At 43.3% G+C, this 9,817-nt stretch overlaps 1 non-coding gene across 1 annotated transcript; it reads right to left on the bottom strand.

Annotated features, from left to right (window-relative positions):
* On the bottom strand, positions 6,758–6,830 carry TRNAR-CCU. Its single transcript has one exon. It is a non-coding gene; the product is annotated as a tRNA-Arg (tRNA).

Below are 9,817 nucleotides of genomic sequence, written 5' to 3'. Positions count from 1 at the left end.
CCCTATGCCACATTCCCGTCAGCCTAGGGTGGGGGCGGTAACTCCCAGCGGCCGCCCTGTCCTCTCTAGCTTGGTCAGTTGCCCTGCTCAACACTGAAAGTCAAGTTCGTGTCCATTCCCAAGTCCCAGGCCGGGCCCCCACTGTGAGAAAAGGGAGGGAACTCAGCCAGACCAAAACCACCGCCCAGTCAACCTCCGGAGCAACTGTGGCCGAGCTCCATCTCACCCGGGGGGAGCCGGGTGGGGAGGTGGGAGGCGTGGGGGGCCTGGACCCGAAAGCCCCCATATAGCAGCTGTCTAGAGACTAGCTTGCCTGCTTTCTTGACCAAGTAGATGAGGAAATGTAAAAAATAGACAAAGTTCTGTGGCATAGAGAAAAAAAAAAAAACCACAAAAAACCCAACGTTCTGCTTTGGTGGTGGTGATGTCGGGAAGGGTTTGGTTTAAGAGGCTCCTGAAGGTGGGGAAAGGGGAAGGGATAGAAAGAGGCACAGTTTGAGGCTGAGGGAAAACGGAGGAGACGTCGTTGGCAAATAAAAGAGGAAGGAGTTGGAAGAACAAAGGGGAAGAGAAAGAATGAGGGAAGAAGAATTGGGGAGGAGGGAGGCTCTGTAAATGCAGCGACTGTGGGTCCCAGCTTTGAGACCTAGAGACAGCCTGACATCAGCCTGGGCTGCTTGCCCTCTGGCCCACCATCTACTGCCCGCTCGCCCGACCCCGCCCCCCAGATTTGGTGGCTTATCTTTTGATGAGGTAAGCATAGACGAGTTAGAGGTAATGTGAGGAGAATGGAAGTGGGGCCCTCAGCCCACCGGAGGCTGTTCACCCCTCCACGGAAGGACACTGAAAGGCAGGGGAAAGGAGGAGAGGGGAGCAGCACCAGCTGGTAGGCCATCTCCACACACTTTTCCAGAACCTTACCTGCACTTGGCAGATCTATGAGTAACCCATGGATTCCAAGTTAGGATATTTAGGGTTTAGCCCCTACCCTTCCACTCACAGTTCAGGCAGGTGATTTAACTTCATTACTTACTTTTCTATTATCATTACTTCACGGGGTCAAGGAGTTTAACTGTGTGAGCTTGTATGTGAAAGAACCTTGAAAAATTCTAACTGATATACAATTGTAGTTTTAACTGGCCTTGTAAAACTGATACATGACAGTATTACAGTTCTTGGAGGTTTTGTTTGATCTTTTGTCCCTATGGTCCCTCCTCTTAGGCTGTAAATTTCTTGAGAGCACAGATGGTGACAACTCATTTTTGTCTTTCCCACTGCTGTTTATGTGAAGAGACTCAGTATTGCTATTGAATGTAGTCAGATGAAGACAAAAACTATGTGACATATTTTGGTGCTACACACAGATAAATCAAATGCATGATATCAGGGACAGTATGAAGAAAGAAACGGATGTGATCAAAGGGATTCAGGGAGACATACATGAGAATGGTAGTTTTGGTTTTCTTTGGAAAAAGGAAGCCTTAAACTTATATTGTATACTCTTCTGCCTAAATTTTTGATGCTGAACATATATTACTTTTTTGTTGGTCTAAATTTTTTATTTATCGGTTATAACATGCACACAGTAAAGTACACAAACCTTAAATGAGCATATTGATGAATTATTTATACATAAAATATTTATTTTTATCTACATATTACATTATTTACATATAAAATAGATTATGTTATTTACATATAATATTTTTTATAGCCATTGGGGCTTCCCTGATAGCTCAAATGGTAATGAATCTGCCTGCAATGAGGGAACCCTGGGCATAATTATAATAATTACATTTTACTATATATCACACATATGTATTTTATAAACATATATAAAATCAACACCCACAATATGATGTAGAGCATTTCCAACAACTGAGAAGACTCCTCTGTGTTCCTTGATAGGTAAACTTCCAATTATCACTATAGATTAATTTTACTGGTTCCTGAACTCCATCTAAATGGAGTCAGACAGTATGTGTATTCTTTTGTGTCTGGTTTCTGTTACTCAACACATGTTTTTGAGAGTCACCCATGTTGTTGTGTTTACAGTATTACTTGTTCTTTTATACGGCTGTTTACATTCCGTTGTATAAGTATACCACAATTTACCCATTCTAATATTGATGGGCATTTGAGTAATTTCTCTTTTTGTCTTTTATGCATAAAAGCTGCTCTAAACATGCTTGTATAAGTTTCTTTATGAATACAGGCACTTATTTTTCCTAGGTGAATATTGAGAAGTGGAATTGCTAAGTTTAGGGTATATGTTCAACTTTTTATTGGGTTGGCCAATAAAAACCTTTGGGTTTGGGTTTTCCATAACATCTTACAGAAACTCGAATGAACTTTTTGGCTAACCCCATAGATACTGCTCCCCTGGTGGCTCAGACATTAAAGAGTCTGCCAGCAATGCAGGAGACCTGGGTTTGATCCCTGGGCTGGGAAGATCCCCTGGAGAAGGAAATGACTATCCATTCCAGTATTCTTGCCTTGAGAAATTCCATGGACAGAGGAGTCTGGCAGGCTACAGTCCATGGGGTCACAAAGAATAGATACAACTGAGCCACTAACACTTTCAACACAGATACAGCTAAATACTTTCCCAAAATGTCTGAACCAATTTATATCCTTACTAGTAATGTATGAGAGTTCTAGTTGTTTCATCCTCACTGATGCTTGAAATAGTCTTTTTTTGAAATATTGCAATATATGATTTTTGGACTAAGTATACATTTTATAGTCAGAGAAAAAGCCAACAATACAAATATTTCCATGAGTAAGTAGGGAGAAGCTGTCACCAGTGACATGCTGCGCCAAAGAAAACTCATCAATAGTATCCTCAGCCCAGTAAATTTTTTTTCCTCCTTTGCTTCCACTTCCTGTGCCTCTGAGCCTACATTTATTCAAAAAATATTGTTGTCTACTAGATTGGATACTAAGTGTCCAGTGGAAAACAAAACAGCTTTCTTGAAATTTATAGTCTTCTGGGGAAACACATGTTAAACAAAAAAAATAAGCACACAAATATATCATTACATGTGACAGTGAAGGAAATTAGAAGGTGATATGAGAAAGAATCACACTGGGGGGCAGGGAAGGCCTCCCTAAGGAAGTCACATATAAGGCGAAGTTTAAAAGATGGAATAGGGACTTTCCTGATTTTCCAGTGGCTAAGACTACACTCCCATTGCAGGGGGCCTGAGTTCAATTCCTGGTCAGGGAACTAGGTCCCACATGCCACAACTAAAGATTCTACATGCTGCAACTTAGACTTGGTGCAGTCAAATAAATAAAGAAAGAAAAATAAATACTTTTAAAAAGTGAAATAGGCAGGAGACCAAAGGAACAGCAGAGGTGATAAGACAGGAAAGCACCTGGTGTTCAAGAAACGAGCACAGCAAGTGATGGGAAGAACTTCACAAAATAAACTTGGAAGGATAGGCAGGGCCCGAATCAGGAAAGCCTGGCCATTTGTACCTCTGCTGCTGCTGCTGAGTCGCTTCAGTCGTGTCCGACTCTGTGCGACCCCAGAGAAGGCAGCCCACCAGGCTCCCCCGCCCGTGGGGTTCTCCAGGCAAGAACACAAGTGGGTTGCCATTTCCTTCTCCAATGCATGAAAGTGAAAAGTGAAAGTGAAGTCGCTCAGTCGTGTCTGACTGCTAGCGACCCCACGGACTGCAGCCTTCCAGGCTCCTCCGTCCATGGGATTTTCCAGGCAAGAGTACTGGAGTGGGGTGCCATTGCCTTCTCCAATATGTACCTTTAATCTTTCCATTCAGCTGGAGCTGTTCTTTCCTTGCAAACTCGCCTCAGGATTTACCCCCTCTAAGTAGCCTTCTTGAATAATACTGAATTGTTCAAATTAATATTATTTTACTTATATCATTGTTTCAAAAACCTCATAATTTGTAGTAAATAGCCCTTTCTTTCTGTTTCCTGAGAATATATTGGTTTACGCAACAGATGTAGGACAGGGCTTTGTGTTTCCTCTTTTACCTGAGTCTCCTCCAAGCATCAGGGATGCTCTGTTGACAGTAACGGCCTTCCTTGGCCCTGCACTCTATTCCTAGAAAGCTCTTGGGATCTAAGTAGATAATCCCTAGAACCCTGTTTTTCCTGGTTTGAGGACTGACTCAGTTTCAGATCTTCAAAAGTTGCCCTGGAGCAACCAAATTTCCCCAGGATCCACATACATTTTCCCAGACACCTTCCTTAACTGCCAAGTTAATCTTGCCCTCCTCCTGCCAATCACCAGGTTAAAGGCATCTTTGCTGTTGCTAAGAGAAGGAGGCTTAGGCAGGTGGGAGTGAGTTGAAGGATGATACAGCAGGGAGTCAGGCTGGTCAGCAGGGGAAAAAATCTTTCAGCTGTGAGGGAAGACAGCAATGCAAATACATTTTTCAAGTGCTTCTGGGCCAGGTTCCACCCCCCACTGTGTTTACCTGCTTGCTCTCTGAAAGCTTTTAGGACTTTCTTTTTAAAAAATCTCTGATGTCTTAAATTTTACATCATGGCTTGTAGTTGGCCAGCTTTCATAAAACAAGGAAGCTATTGTTCACCTTGACTAGTTATATTGAAGTCCTTGTGAAGGGAAAAACAGAAGATCCCTAAGTGCCGGTAACAATGCGGGGCTATTTAAAGGTGAGAAGTCAGAGTTCTGGAATACTTGCTCGGCAAGGAGTGTGGTTGGGCATGCTCCATTTTTTATAGACTTCCCACACTGAAATGCATATATTTTATCTATTTACTTTAATTTTAGCAATGATGTAAAATTATTGCTGGGCTGCTGTCACTCTGACAGATCACCTTACCAGCTCAAAGGGTAAATATGGATTTTTTCCCCATAATTTTTGTACAGTAACAAGGTGAGGAACATTTTAGCTCATAAATTATTCACCAAACCTCACAGGCATAATAGGCTGTGTGCATATTCATCAGGTTATCATCCATTATTCATAAGAAGTTCACTTCGACTGTTAGAAGAAAATGAGGTTGTTGATTGAAATGCTGAAGAAACGTGGGCTTTTGTTCCCCCCTTCTTTCTCCCATCTAAGTCTGGAAGTTTCCATCAAAAAAAATCATATCATAGGGGAAAATTTTTATTCCTGACATGCAGATGTGTAGATAAGAGGAAAAGAAAACTTGGAGTAGGAAATAAGCTGGCAGAATCAACCATCATTCATTTAACTTGGCTAAAGGCCTCTGACTCCTGCTTCCACAGAAATTGTGTCCAGGAAGTGTCCAAAAGGAGTCCCCTTTCTTGCAACAAAGGAGCAGCTTTAGCAAATCTGATAGATTTTTTTTTAGACTTCATACATACAGATTGCATTCTGCAGCCCAAGAAGTGTTACCATTTATGTTATTATTTGACCTTCATACCATGTCTGTGAGGTAGGAATAATTTCAAGATGAGACAACTCAGGCTCAGAGAGGTTAAGTGATTTGTCTAAAGCCAAACAGCTGGTGAGCAGAGCAGGACTGGGATCTACCTTTTCTTCCATATTCCATGTTCTTTATACTCTGTCTTCCTAAATCCTCTGGAATAATGAAACCTACCACTCCCAGAGGCATTTCACATTGTTTTCCAAGAACCACTGATTTTATTATTTTCTCTTTTTAGTATCTTTATTATTTCTGTGAAATTCAGAAGCAATACAGGCTTGAAAGCATCAAATAACCTAAAGTTCTGTAGAATAAAGAATAACAAATGGACAGGCAGTTAACTGCCATGATTGCCAAACTCCTCTGCCACAGGGTCCAGGAGGGGATATTATAATTCAGCCAGATCTACAGATATGGGTTCAGATCTGATCACGGTCACTGACTAGCTGTTTCACTGGGGCAAGATAGCCTCTTTAGGCTGTAGTTTCTCATTTGTAAAATGGGGATTACACTTCTAGAGGTTTTTTTTTTTAAGAGTTTTTTAAGAATTAAATAAGATGATGTATATGAAACCCAAGTGTCAGCACTTTCCTCTATTTTAAAGGCTCCTTCTCTCTAGCACAGCTGGCCATCCACTATCCATGGGTATTGCATCAGAGGATTCAATTTACCAAGGATTGAAAATATCTGGAAAATAAATTCCAGAAAGTCCCCAAAACCAAAAGGTGAATTTGCTGCAAATCAAACTTTGTACATAGTATCTACAACTACATAGTATTTAAAACTGTGCAACTTACATAGCATTTACATTGTATGGAGAAAGAAATGGCAACCAACTCCAGTATTCTTGCCTGGAAAATCCATGGATGGAGGAGCCTGGTGGGCTACAGTCTATAGGGTCAAAAAGAGTCGGACATGACTGAGTGACAGAACTGAGGTATTATAAGTAATCTAGAGATGATTTCAAGTTATACAGGAGAATGTGCAGAGGTTTTAGGCAAATACCATTTTATATAACGGATCTGAGCAGTCTTGGATTTTGGTATCTGTGAAGGGGGTGTGGATCCTAGAACAAAATACCCCGTGGGATCTGTATATTTATTTGGGGAAATGGAATGGAAGGCAAGGCTTGTCGTTTGCCTGTGCCCCCAAGTCTGTCGCTTGGTCCTCTGTTTCCATCTGTTCTGCTAGTTGCCTGGTGTGGTTCCTCTGGGTGAAATGCAGCTGTAGTCACAGTGGGGCACCGCTGTGAGTTCTCCCCAGCATGACTGAATATGGTTGCTCTTTTTTTAAAGAAAAGTATTTATTTGGCTGTGTCAGATCTTAGTTGCAGCACGAGGGATCTTTAGTTGGGGGATGTGGGATCTAGTTCCCTGACCAGGGATCGAACCTGGGCCCCCTGCATTAGGAGTGCAGAGTCTTAGCCACTGGATCACCAGGGAAGTCCCTCAAGGTTGTTCTTTATTGAAGAGTTGGGAAAAAAGCTGAAGAGAATTCCAATGAATAAGAGCATTTAATTTTTTATTTTACCTTTCTGTGTAATTCAAATGAAAACCAGATAAGAAATTCAGTTTTTATGAGCGGGTCAGATTTTGCATGCCTGGACCCCAAACCCTAATCTGACTCCCTGTCCTCAGGCCAGTTTTCCTCCCTAGGAACTCCTCCTTCAAACTTCCATTCCTTTCTGGGAGGGCCCAAGCCCTTCCTCCCTCTGCTTCCTCACTTTAACTCAGAAGTGTGTACGTGCGCAGTCGCTTAGTGGTGTCCAACTCTGTTCAACCCCATGGACAGTAGCCCGTCGGGCTCCTCTGTTCATGGGATTTCCTAAATAAGAATACTGGAATGGGTTGTCATTTCCTCCTCCAGGGGATCTTCCCAACCCAGGGATCGAACCCGAGTCTCCTGCATTACAGGTGGATTCTTTACCACTAGCACCACCTGGGAGCCCCTATTCAGAAATACATTTCCCTAAATGAGGGTGAGGGATGGAGTGGGCACTATGAGCTTTAGCACACAATCCACCCAGAAAATTTGTCCAAGGAAGGTTGGCACCCCAAGTCCAGACCCCTTCCAGTCTCTTGGGCAGATGGAGATGGAGATGAGGCTCTATTTTTTCTGAGTACCCTTTGGAAAATAACTTTTGGAGCACACACACACAACACACACACACACCTTGAAGAATAAAATGAAAGCTTAACCCTCAAACCAGCAAATGTCATGTGGTAGAATCACCCTACTACGCTCTATTTTTAATAAACACTAAGTGATTCTCATACAAGTGGTTTGGGATTTCACAGGGATAAAAATTGCTCAGAACCCCAAAAGAAAAGAAGCTGTCCCAGGATTTACTAGGCTCCCCAGCTACAGTGGAGTTAAGCCTTGACATTATTATGCAGAGCAGTGTTATTGCCTCTCCTACAAAGGCTTGCCAGCAATAAGAAAAGAGGATCCATTTCTGAGTCATATATCTTGTAATCTTTGTTCCCTTAGTTAGTTACACAAAGACCAGCTAAAGCTTTGAAAAGGTTGCTTCAGAGCCTGACTGGATTCTTCCACAAACCTCCACCCTCCCTCTCTGGGCTGAGAAATAGGAGGTGTTTTGTTTTCTGTTAATAGAAATGAAGAGTCCAACACAGAGTAGATGTTCAATAAAGGTACATTAAAAAGCTCTAATCAGGGACTTCCCGGTGGCACAGAGGATAAGAATCCGCCTGAAGGTGCAGGGGAAACTGGTTCGATCTCTGGTCCAGGAAGATTCCACATGTTCTGGAGCAGCTAGGCCTGTGCCCCACAACTGCTGAGCCCACATTCTAGAGCCCATGTGCCGCAGCTACTGAAGCCTGCATGCCTGGAGCCTGTGCTCCACAACAAGAGAAGCTTCTGCGATGAGAAGCCCACACATCACAAGGAAGAGCAGCACCTGCTTGCTGCAACTAGAGAAAGCCTGAGCAAAAGCAATGAAGTCCCAGCATAGCGCAGAAGAGCTCTAGTCAGCCTAATTTACTGGGACTAGGAGAACCTTCGGGGCTTCCCTGGTGGCTCAGTGGTAAACCCACCTGCAACGCAGGAGCCAAAAGAGACTCCGGTTCGATCCCTGGGCCGGGAACATCCCCTGGAGGAGGGCACGGCAACCCACTCCAGTAATCTTGCCTGGTTGCTTACAATCCATAGGTTCACAAAGAGTCAGACACAACTGAAGTGACTTAACACACACACAGGAGAACCTTCAGGAAGAGGTGTGTCAGTCTCTGAACCCTTGGAGGGCAGTTTATCCATCTCTACTGTAGTGCTTACTAAGTTCTATAATTTCCCTCTCAGCATCTCTCTTGCCCAAACACACTACAAGAGTTCATTAGCCATCATTCTTGGCTATTCTCTCTTCATCCCAACAATTTTAAAATTTATTTTTTAAAAACACTTATTGGACTTCCCTGGTGGTCCAGTGGTTAAGATTCTGCTTGCGAAAGCAGAGGACATGGGTTCCATTCCTGGTCTGGGAAGATCCCACGTGCTCTAAGGCAACTGGGCCCCTGCACCACGACTGACCCCACACTCTAGAGCCTGTGTGAGTCAACAAGAGAAGACAGCACAACGAGAAGACTAGGCACAGCTAGAGAGAAGCCCCCACTCTCTGCAACAAGACAAAGCCCGCAGACAGCAAAGAAGACCCAGCGCAGCCAAAAATGAATAAATAGTTTACAATTTTTATTTATTCGGCAGCGTTGAGCGTTAGCTGCGGCTCACAGGACCTCTCCTTGCAATGCTCAGGCTTCTCTCCAGTTGTGGTGTCCAGGCTTAGTTGTGAGATCTTAGTTCCCTGACAAAGGATCAAACCCACATCCTCTGCATTGGAAGGCAGATCCTTAACTACCGGACCACCAAAGAAATCCTCCCAACATTAACTTTTTTTTTAAACACCTTTATTGGGAATTCCCCTGTGGTCCAGTGGTTAAGACTCTATCTTCCAGTGCAGGGGCATGGGTTCAATCCCTGGTTGGGGAATTAAGATCCCACAGGCCACACACTGTGGCCAAAAAAATAATAAAAAGAGGGGGGGTATCACCAAAAAAAAAAAATTAAAAACACCTTTATTAAGGCATAATTGACACAATAAGGGCTTCCCAGGTGGCTCAGTGGTTAAAAAAAAACTTTCTGCCAATGCAGGAGACTTGGGTTCGATCCCTGGGTTGGGAAGATCCCTTGGAGTAGGAAATGGCCACCAACTCAAGTATTCTTACCTGGAGAATCCCATGAGCAGAGGAGCCTGTTGGGCTGCAGTCCATGGGGTCACAAAGAGTTGGACAGGTGAGCGACTAAGCACGCACACACAACATACAATAAACTGCATACACTTAAGATGTACAAGCTGGAAAATTTTGACACTCCCAAGAAGACTATCACCACAATCAAAACAGTGAACATATCCATC

The sequence above is a fragment of the Capra hircus genome, chromosome 5 (genome assembly GCF_001704415.2).
Source record: "Capra hircus breed San Clemente chromosome 5, ASM170441v1, whole genome shotgun sequence".
NCBI classification, from domain to species: Eukaryota; Metazoa; Chordata; class Mammalia; order Artiodactyla; family Bovidae; genus Capra; species Capra hircus.
This window is presented reverse-complemented; position numbering and strand designations above follow the sequence as displayed.